Here is a 12028-nt window from a genome sequence, read left to right as displayed (position 1 = left end):
TTATTAAATGTAACTGTTGTTGAAATAACCTTTTTTATGCACATCTTTATTTAAGCACTATAGAAACAGACATTGTTTATTAAGGTTATCGTTTATAAACCATCTAATATAATTAAGATAAAACAAAGGTTTAAGGGTAAGAGTGAAATATTGTAAGTACCACGAAAATACGTTTTCCCGAAGGATAGGTTCATTATGTGACCGACAAACCTATGAGGTATCTGTTTTGTTCTCCCGAACAATTATTGTAACGATAAGCAACTGAACAAATATGAACTAAACTATTTACCTTGAACTTGAGACGGTTAACTCTTTGAGAGTACAAACTGATCACCGAGTAAAAATAAAGATTTCTAGCACTTATAAAATTCTGAATTCAATGGTTTATTCACTTTTATGATAATGCATGTGTACATGCAACAAATGTATGTAAATATCATTATATAACTTAACTTAAAAGACATGAAATCAATGTGTTTGCAAACATTTCAAACATTCAATACTAGTCCTTATTATTTGTTTTGACACTACTAATTTAAAAAAAACTAAACTTGGAGCTTTAGACACATTTTCGAATCCGTTCCTGGGCAATAAAAAAGAAGTTTCTTGCTCAATGAAAAAGCGGCTTGTACCTTTTAAGAAGACACAAAAACATGTAGGATATTTATAATTAATTTCTGGCTAATTTCATTATTATTTTAGATAATACAGATATGGGTAACCTCAAATCAAAGCCACTGGATGTCGTGATACTTCCGACTTTAGTTGTTGTATTGGTTATAAATGCAGTTGTTATCATTATTGTTCTGATCAGGAAAAGGTGAAATATAAATTTAGTTTTATAATATCTTATTTCTGTTAAACATTTTATCTTGTGTAACATCATTTAGTTATCTCTAAATAGGAACACACAAAACTATCGAACCTGACACTAAAGGGGCTTCAAAGTAATGTTTAAAGCATCCAATAAAGTTCTTTTTGTTTGTTTGTTTGATAAGGTGTTACGTCTTAATGACACAGTATATGCCACATGGAGAATCCAGCTTTACTGGTGGAGGAAAACATCAGGTACCCTTTCGTGGATTATTTCAGGCACGAACGGGCACCTTAGTAGAACCACCGACGTTCTGTAACCTAGCTGGATAGCTTCTTCACATGAAGTTTTTTGTATACTCTATCAAATTCTAAGTTCTCCATTGCATTCATAGTACGTTTATTTATAATTCATAATGTTTAAGTAACAAGAGAAGAAGTCATAAAGATGCAAATGCGAGTTCAAGACAAAATATCATGGCAAATTCCGAGAACGAAAGATCTTATAACATGACAAACTCAGGTAAAATCAATGATTGGTGTCTCAATTTAAATTTGACATTTATTTAGTAAATATAAATTTGCTAATTTGCTCATTTTAGTTATTAATCATAGTTTTCTTTCACTATTTTCTGTTGTTTTTGTGTTTCTTGTGTTTTGTCTTTAATCCAATTTTATGTTATTGCAATTAAATTTATGAAAATACATCAATAAACTGTTCATGTATATTTCTGATTTTTTAAACAGTTTACAGATCAGTTGGAAATAACTTGACTGATAATAAATAATAATAAAGTCACACAATGTAAATGAATGAGACGAGTTAATTTTGAAATTATTTCATGTCTAAGTAAATTTGAACGGACGGAGTACTTAAGTGACTCAAGCGAAATCATTGTTTACAAGTTTCGCTCCGTTTTAATTGTTTGTTAATAATAAAATGAGAACGATAGGCATATGGTAAATCACAATAAAATAAATATCGATTCAATTGAAAGATGCCCGACAGTGTATAATACAATTTAAGTAAAACAATAGCAAACAATAAATGAAAATATTTAAATGTTAATTGTTCCAATTTTTAGCTATATTATTAACCATAATTTACACAATACAAATGTATATCTTTATTTTACAGACCATGTGTATACTATGCCAGCAGAATGATGTACCTTCTATATCATGATGTTACAGGGCTAAAGGATATTTATTTTCACCCAGATACAGATCCTTAAACAATTTCTGAAGCAGAGGAGATCACAAGAATAAAAGAGAACTGAAAAACCATTCAAAAATATACAGCCCATGATTGCTTTATATTATATTGAATAGAAATATCTATAATTTTGACAATAATTTTACTATGACAAATAGATTCCAAATTATCGAACTAGTATCATGTTTCTTAATTTGAGAGTATATTAAAGAAAATATTATGTAAATAATGCTTTGAATTAGGTTTAAAAATATATTTTTATGCGTCAGAAGTATAACAGTTTTACAAACTCTCCTCGAAGCTGTGTCAATCATAGTTTAGATTTATAAATTACATTGATAAAGATGAATAGGTTCCTTGCCTCAGTCATTACAATTCTTTCTCGTCTGTTTTCTTTAAGGCAGATGTTACCTCGGGTCTGTTGATGAAGTTGGTTTTGAACAAATACATAATAATTATGATATTGTGTAATTGTTTCCACAGTCAATGGTTATTTATGCAGGTTGTTGTTCAACTACAAAACTGGAGGCAATATTTGCTATGTTAAACAGAATGAATGGTATTTTCTTATCATATATTATGTTGCCCAGACTTAAACAAATAACGGAAGACGCAATGCATGAAGGCAGACAGTGCAGTCGTTTGATAGTCCTTAAACCTTCACTTGATGTTCATACTTTTTATCTAATACTAACCATTGGCCATCGATGTTCTGTTGTAAACCATTTTATTAAACTTTTAACATCAATGATGCGATTCAGTGCGTTGTATTACAAACACTTGACAAACTCTTGTTTTAAGTATGCTATTATAAGCTGTAACGTCGTGTAACGATATCACGTCACTCGCTTCAATTCTTAAGTGTGTCAATTCAACCAAATAATTAGCAATGAATTAATTGGACTTCTAAATAGTCCGGCATTACTTGAATAGATAGCTGTTTTTTATTGGGCTGATTGCTTTATTGTTTGATTTTCAGCGCCATCCAGTGATAATCGAGAATCATATATGCAAATATATGCCTGATCCTTTAAATTGTTGATGCCTCGCAAACAAAGTTTGAAGGGTTGCTACTATTCAGTTTGTCCTCTCGGAAGTATGTTATTTCGGGAGTTCTACTTTTCCTTTATAACATTAACAATTTCCTAAAAGCTGTACTAGCATTGAATTGCCCCTCTCATACAGACGATTTGAATAGCTTTCCTACAGATTCGGATGATACGAAACGGTTTGGTTAGGATTTTTGTACACGTGTGTTGGTATACTTAAATGACATGTTTGTAGTATTTGGAAAATAAATTTGAAATTAATGTAAATCGCTACAACAAGTACTTGCGAACATTAGACGGCTTTTCATTTCAATTGAATTGTGAGGAGAAAATAATATACGTCTTTGTTTGTTGTGTGTGTTTTTTTTTTTTTTTTTTGGATGTTACTCTTTGCTATAAATTAACGTAATGGTCTTTATTTTGGCTTTAAATAGCGGTTTATATTGCGCAAATATATTTATATTGCAGTACGAGTTGTTAAACTGAGATAGTATGTATGCATTAATTAATGTAAATCGCATTTTTATTTAAACATAACAAATACAATGTATTTTGGTAAAGGCTCCGTCTTAATTGTAAAATCTCAGTTTAACACACGCGCACGCACACACACTAAGTCTTCGTTTTCCAAGATGCAACATGGAGCAGATATGTCTAAAAGGCTTATATCTTTTTGGTAGAAAACGCAAAATACCTTTTCAGTCCAACTTCCTCCTGGTTCGAATTCCCTCCAAGGTTTGATAGATTCTAAAAAAAATAAAATAATAATAATAATATTATTAATAATAATAATATTAATAATAATTCATGTACAAATTAAATAAATAAATTTTCAGTACGAATGATATTGTTCATAATGAAACCTGTATTGTAACTGCCCAAACCATTGTTGTCTTATGTCTTTAATATCTTAGCAAGCTATTTAAGTCAGTAAATAAGATGACAAATTTGAAGTGTTTATTATACACCTATCCTATTACACAGGCAACTCTAAGATAAAAGTGAACTTAGTGAATTTCCCGTCTTAAAGGAAAATTGAAAAAAGACAGTATGGATTATATGGTGACTTTTTCTTGCAATGAAATAAGCTCAGTAACGTTCTTTTTTAGGGACAAAAATAAATATATTATTATAGTATTACCAAACTTCTTAAACACATTTTTCATGCACATTAGCACGTTCAAAAGTACTGTACAGTATAACCAAATAAATGATACAGTATTAAAAAAAATGTCAACATCAATAGTGCTCAATTAACAAATTTAATTCAATTGTTGTATATAAAGTTAAAAAGACCCATATAAAATAAAGGTAAGACTTAAGAATTATTAAAAAAAGCAAACCGAATAAATAATCAGTCGAGATGAAACCTCTTAAATACGTGAGTTTTAAGTGCTCTCTTAAACACTGTTAGAGTTTCACAGTATTTAAGTGATCTAGGTAGGGCATTCCAGAGTTTAGGGGCTGCCGTCATAAAAGCACGATCTCCATAAGTCACAGTCCTACTACGAGGTACAATCAGTGCTAAACTATCATTTTGGGACCTAAGATGTCTGGATGAGATATAAATGTCTAGCATGTTTCTCATGTTAGTAGGAGCCTGTCCATGAAGCGCCTTTAGCACACATGTAAGGAGTTTGTACTCGACTCTGATGTAGACAGGAAACCGATGTAGTTCCTTAAAAACACAGGGGTTATGTGGCAGTTAACCGGTGTCCTGGTAATAACTCGAGCAGCCGTATTTTGAACATTTTGGAGCTTGTTGAGAACGTATTTAGGAGATTCATATAGCAACCAATTACATTTATCTAGTCTTAATGTCACGTACGGCGCCAAGGTTTCTAACGGTTGTTGATTATTCTATTACAGAATAACCTACTCTAACAGTAAGATTTAACAGTAAGACTTCGTTTGGTACAAAGACAATCACCTCTGTTTTGTCCGTATTGAGTTTGAGAAAGTAATTATTCATCCACAGTATGACGTCATTCAGGCATGCTACATTCCGTTGCAAGGTTTCATTAAAACGAAGCCAATGAAAAAATTAGCCGACATTCTGAAATTGATTATAATTCGGAAGAGGAAAATTGTATATCCTCAAAAATTTCCATTTCTGTGCAACATTCTGATTTTTTCTTTTTGTCTGACTATTATTATAGATTAAATAAAAAGCAATGTTTGTAATATAAATTTTATCAGACTCGCATAATATAAGATAAATAAGGCCAAAACGCGCCCAAAAAGCCCACCTCGCCTCATCAATTTGGTAACAAGAGACAGAAGTATATCATTCTCTTTTTTGCCTGACCATGCTTGACATACGGTTTCATTGCTTTGTCATCATCATGATCTGTTGAATGGCGCCATTACCTTAAAGAAGCGGTTCTACCTTCTCCATCTGATTATTTTATAATATTAACTTAACGGGGAGTTTGCACAGGGCGGGGCATTGACATTGATAGGTCATGCTCCAAGTAGACATATTCCAGGGAAACGTTGTAATAACTTACTTGTGTATAATTTCTTTTAAGTATTTAAGTATTGTAGTTTTATCACAGGTTCTACTCTTTACATAATATAACCATAGCGTTTATTATTTTATGAGTCCACGCCTTTTAAAATGGAACTATTGAACTTCAAGTGCTTGCTGTATGTAATTACTAATTCCGGTACTTGGATATAAATCACCATTGGATCTAATTTTGTCATATATAACTGTTGCACACCTTATATTCTCTTTGTCATTATCTGAGTAAAAAAAAAATCATAAAGCGTCGTCCTTTGTTATCTCGTGTAATTGTTTTTCTTGCATTGTTGTACCTTTTTAGGATGATTTGTGCAGTCCCTGTATACGACAGGCATTTAATGTTTTAATTTATTGTATGAATTCCGTTATTTCCATTGTTTGTCCAAGACAGATTTTTTGCTCGATTTTTCCCCAGATATTTAACTTGCAGAAAACACCATATTTGTTTACACATATAACCATCTGCTTCGCTGGGGTGCGTCATATGTAATGCTACAACGGTTACTTTCATCGTTGCAAAGCAAGATAACTATTTGGTCATATGCTTATCCGAATGAGATTTCCTAGAGATAATATATCAACAATACTATTTATTTTGTAAACAAATTGTGATTAATGTAACTGTCAATTGTAAAGTTGGCTGTCAGTGCTAAAAAGTATTAATTATTCCAGGTTAATTGATTTGTCACTCGTGCATGACAAAATTGTTATGTTTTATTTCTAAATTCTACTGGCCAACTTTTTAAAAATCGTTTGTTGTTTTTGTTTTTTTATTTGGTTTATTCATTATTTTACATTTATGACCTTCATTGCAATTGTTTCTGACATTGAAATTCATATTTCTTTCGTCATATTATACTATATTACTGCATCTGTAGCAAGTAAATGCAACAGTCTTGAATATGAAAGTCGACAGAAAATATGACAACTTTCGAGATATTAGCACAAAATCAGGCTATGTCAACACTGGTGCAATTTGACACATTCCTATGATTTCCTATTGTTTGAGCACTAAAGCAACATTTTGATACCTTATCTTTATCAAATTGATGACAACAGATCTTTATTCTAAGTTATCACTTGCTCTTGGTCATTAAGATTTATTTTTGCTTTTTGTTTTCGGAAGTCACCGTAGCTAAACTAAAAACGAAAAAAAAAAACGGCATTTATGCAAACATATAAGAAGGGTGGATAACCCAGATTTTATTATTTTATTATTATTTCGTATTTTGAACTGGTTCCGAGGCTATAAATATCATAATGATTTAACCTTGAGTTTATTACTATTTAAGATGTCCATCAGGTCGGTGCAATCAAGGAATACAGGATATATTTTCTATCGAAACAAGAATCGGCTGTTGAAATGGTAGATAGCAGTTCTTTGTCCGTTTCAAAAGCTGCAAAGTAATACCTAATTCCTAAAACCAAGCTTATAGATATGATGTCAGGGTGAATACAGTTGTGTCCAAATCCGTGTGGTAAAACTGTACTCACGAAAGCAGAGGCTATTGTTAATCATTTTAAGTTAATGACAAGCATCGGATATCCTCTTGACTCGTCAGATGCTTCCTAAGAAAGTTCTCAACCATAATGGACGTTGACCTCATTTCAGAAACAATATGTCAGGGAATGATTGGTTTAACAACTTATAAAAACGATATTCTGGCATTACGCAAAGAACTGCATTAACGCACATCTATTTCAAAAGAAATGGTGGATGGATGGTTCACTAATCTCAAAGATTATCTGAAAAGTGATGATCCAAACTGAGAATGTATGATCAATGATTCACGCCGCTGTTTACCTATCTGCAATAATACCGGAACGGGCTTGCTGAAAACGGAGTACACCATTTTTACCAAGTGAGTCAAATTAAGGTATAACACCCCTAATGGGCACTTTAAGGAACTGTAAAATTGACAACATAGGACAGTTATATGCCTTAAATGTCACCTGTATGCAACTTAAACAAAATACAGTGTGTTTTATAGGTTATGACATTTTTCTGAACTAAAACTTTGACATTAGATTTTTTTTTTTTTCAGAAATGATGAAACTCTTAATAATCTATAATATCATCATAATGAAAAATGTTTTCCTTTTGCTCATTGTTAAAAAACAAATAATGACATTTTAGGTGACAAATTAAACAGGCAAAATGATTGTTTTTAAACGAAATGTTTAATATAATATAATATGTATACAAATTAAACTCTACCCCACCCACTTTTAACACTTATTTGACCATTTCCCTATGTAAAAAACCTTATCTAAAATATCCCTAAAGTTTTCCGCAATGAGGGGCTGTTTTCAAAGTTTGCCCAAATTTCTTAAATATATATTGGTTGGTCTTGCAAAATATAAAATACTTTTACCGTGTGGGTTTTATCTTTTTAAACTTTGAAAATATCTGGTATCATATTTGTTTCTAAGTTTGGCATTATTCAGTTAAAAAAATACCTACAATAATTATATAATTAAAATGAAACACTTTTTTTTCTTTGAGAGAGTAATAAAAAAGTTAAAAAGAAAAAAATAAAGAAAGTAAGAAACTATATATTAAATAAAGCAGGGCAAAATTCGGGCCACAAAAAAATGTTCTTTATAACCAGAAGTTCGCTATTACCGTGTTCGCTATAAGTGAAGTTTACTGTATTTGAATGTCTGCTCATCCTATGTTGTCTGCTAGATTGATTTTGCACAAAGTAGTACAATCTACTGCCATAAACACTGATAGGTTAGTTTTTCCTATGTCGTTTGCTATTTTTTGTCTACTGACAAAGATGTAAAGTGTACTGTCAAAAACACTGTGCACGCTGATTGCACTATATCGTCTGCTTGTCCTGGCGCGCCTTTCGACAAAGTGTTACCGTTAACTTTCACTAGAATCGTATCATCTACCTGTCCTATTGCGGTCTGTTAGTCACGTTTCGATCATTATCGATACTGATGTTCCATCTGCTCTTTCAGAAGCACCGAATTATCTGCTCCATCCACGTCATGTATCATCTACTGAGAACTTTATACTATAATATATCCTATCAACAGACTCAAGTTTGGTGTCGAAACAATAGACTTGTAAACAAATGTCATGAAGTATTCGTGCAATTCTACAAATAGTCTATCGACTATCTTTCCAGTTTTGCCTTTAAAACTGTTGTCTATTTCTAGTTATAATGAGAGAATTGCGCCCTGTTTAGCTCTACCTCCAGTTTTATTAACTTTCATGAAACCTCTTATATAAAGTCAGCTAAAACAGCAACCAATGTTTACCAAATATTTAAGTAAATGTGTATATTTTGCCTTAAACACTTACCTTTTCTTTCTCTCCCGGTGACATTGTGCTTTTTCGTACATTTAAGAAACTGTAATGATAAAAATATTAGAAACATCGTATGTAAGTCTTTCAAATACTACTTTAATATTTGTTCATTATTTAGAGTCAAGGTAGTTAAATTGTGTAAGTGTAGTAAATTATTTATTTAACAACAAAACAACAAGATGCTAATAGTAACAATAGTTCACTTTATTTATTTTTATTCCTTTTTTGTTTAAAAAAATAGAAAGGAAAGCACGTTCAGACTATAATATCATATATAATATCACATGAATATGTAAAAAAAGCTTTACATGCAAACATATACCTTCAACATATCTCCTTATATTCGTTTGTATTTTTTATCTTAAAAAGATCCTGTACCTTATAAGAATGAGAAAATCTTCAATTATAATTGTGTTATTTTATCATAATCAACCACTGTATGTCAACTTAAAAGATCGTTCAATTTGTAAGTGCTATTGATTAATGTGTTTTAATTATTCGATGGCTATAACGATACATACTGTTCATCAAAAACATTCCGTCTATCTTACACTTGAAATTCATAAACTGTAAAATAATAATAATAGTTTTATTTGGCTTACTAAGTTTTTTTTTTACATGGAATGGAATCTTATCATCAGTTTTATATGCATGCTCAAGTTTAATAAACGCAGTCAATCAATTGAATTACCCATGATGAGTCGTTGTTTATATATTTAGCCCGAGCCGCTTGGTTCCTTTTTAAAAAGATCCTGTAACCAGTCAAATTTCCTTATATGCAGCAAACGTGTTTCATAAGAAAAGAAACAAACGAATAGTTTCATAAATTGACAACAGCCATATTCATGGTTAATATGTACGTCACGTTTCTGCCAATAAAATGTGCTGTATTATAATGAAAATGGTCATGAATAAACAAAAGTTATTTTCTTTATTGCTTTGAAACAGTATATAATATGGCAAACAACAAACCTAAACTAAAGCTTTACCATCATTGCACATCATTAATTACATGTTATTTCAATAGAGAAAGTGTAAAACTATGAACAACAAACAAAAAAATCATCTTTCAATTACAAGCTGTTCTGACTACGGAATCGTTACTTTCCGTTACAAACCTTAAGACAACGTTTCAAAAGATAGTTGTTATGTTGTTAAAAATATCTATCAATCAAGAGATCAATATCTAACATAATAATTTATTATGGATAATCTTAGATCAATTTACTATCACCACACCCGGGAATTATCATAAAGCCCTGATAATCAGGATACAGATCTTGTGGAATAGCTTTTTTGAATAACAAATATAATGTCATTGTAGTCTTCTTATATTAACTTAACATCAATAACGTCATAATTATAATACAAGGTGCGGTGCAAATTAATTTAAACGGACAGTTATAGAACTAGTTTTTTTCCTCACGATATACACGCTTATGAAGAGGATATTTATTTCACAGCAGGAGGTCTGTTATATATTCCTGTCCACACATGTTGCATACCATTATACAGGCATGCCATTACGTGGTTAAATAAAATGATAATTAGGTTTTTAGATACAGGACTTATTGCTTAAATTTGTATATCATTCTCTGTTGAATTTCGGATGTAAAATGGGAGGAATAAGTTGTCGTCGTTAATTCAGTTTGATAAATTAATATCAAAAATTAAAATGTACGATGCCTTTGTGTATTTCAATGGCAATAAATATCGTTTTTCGAACGAAATCTCTATATTGTCAATGACAACATGAATTTATATTCCATTTTGGGTTACCATTATTTTGTTAACTGTACTAGAATAATCTTACAGTTTTATGCATTGGTTTATTTTTTATGTACAACTAGTTATATATTTTCAACAGCGATATGCTATTTGAGGTGTAGTGGAAATATCATGTTTCAATGAACGGGTATTTATTAACCTTGTACTGCATTTTTGTATAAACTCTCTCAACATGTAAATGTAAAATCGTTAAGCATATAGTGTAAATGATTGTTTAAGAGAAGAGAATATTAATGTTTTGAAGGGAGTTTTGTTGTAGTTGATTGCCTATAATTGTATGATCTTAATTGATCTATATTTATTGCTTGTATCTAGCCGTTTTTATGTTTATGGTTAGTTATTAAGTAGTTTTTAAGATATACGTATATGGTTGATATTTTTTGAGTTGTAGATTGTTTTTCCCCAATTTATGTTAAGTACAGATAATTTATACGAAAGTCTATAAATCTGTTGTCATTTTTTAGGTATTTCTAAGGTTTTAATGTTTTTCTAAGGTATTATTAGAATAAAATAATTTTTTTGAAACACAGATGCTTTATATCTCATCCTGTTAAATTTGTATTGTTATAAAGCAACTGTGTTTCAAAAAATTTATTTTATTCAAATAATACCTTAGAAAAACTAAAAAATGACAACAATGCAACCACGCATGTTTACAAATCAAGCAATGGGCTATTTTTTAGATTTGTTGTCTTATTTTATTGTTTAAGTTCAAGGCATGTACAGGTCTAACGCATTATTTTTTTTTTCAGTCTCAGCATTTAGACCAACACAGTGATGGTGAACAAATTGTCATACCAAGGGAAATGTTTAACAAATTCTTCGAACGTTTGAAGGTGAAGTTTCTATCTTACAAACCAATTTGAAACAAGTAAAATACTGAAATATATCTTAACAATATAGACGGTTACAAATCTGATTTAATTTTTAGAAATGAAAAATCTTTTATAACTTTTATTACAAATGCATTTTCATATCAATTATTATTCAGAAAAGAAAAGAAATAACATACACATACACGCAGACGCAAAGACGCGTACACGCGTGCGAAAAAACACTATCTTACCGTCCCTACATATACATTTTTTAAAAGTATTGTTGTTTTGCCATTATATTGTCGCTCGCATACCAGTTCTGCTTAACTGTTTGTATTTGTTTTTCCTTTTGTTGCATTTTATCTATAGGTTCCTGTCATTTGACCTTTTTGAGTAAAAATGTACTGACGCATGACTTGATTAAATCAAAACAAAACTATAAAGACACAATTTACATGTGAGAATAAATTAGTGTAACCATCATACCTGCATTTTCAA

Source organism: Ruditapes philippinarum, unplaced genomic scaffold, assembly GCF_026571515.1.
Source record: "Ruditapes philippinarum isolate M1 unplaced genomic scaffold, ASM2657151v2 ctg3217_1_1_1_1, whole genome shotgun sequence".
In the NCBI taxonomy this organism is placed as follows: Eukaryota; Metazoa; Mollusca; class Bivalvia; order Venerida; family Veneridae; genus Ruditapes; species Ruditapes philippinarum.
This window is presented reverse-complemented; position numbering follows the sequence as displayed.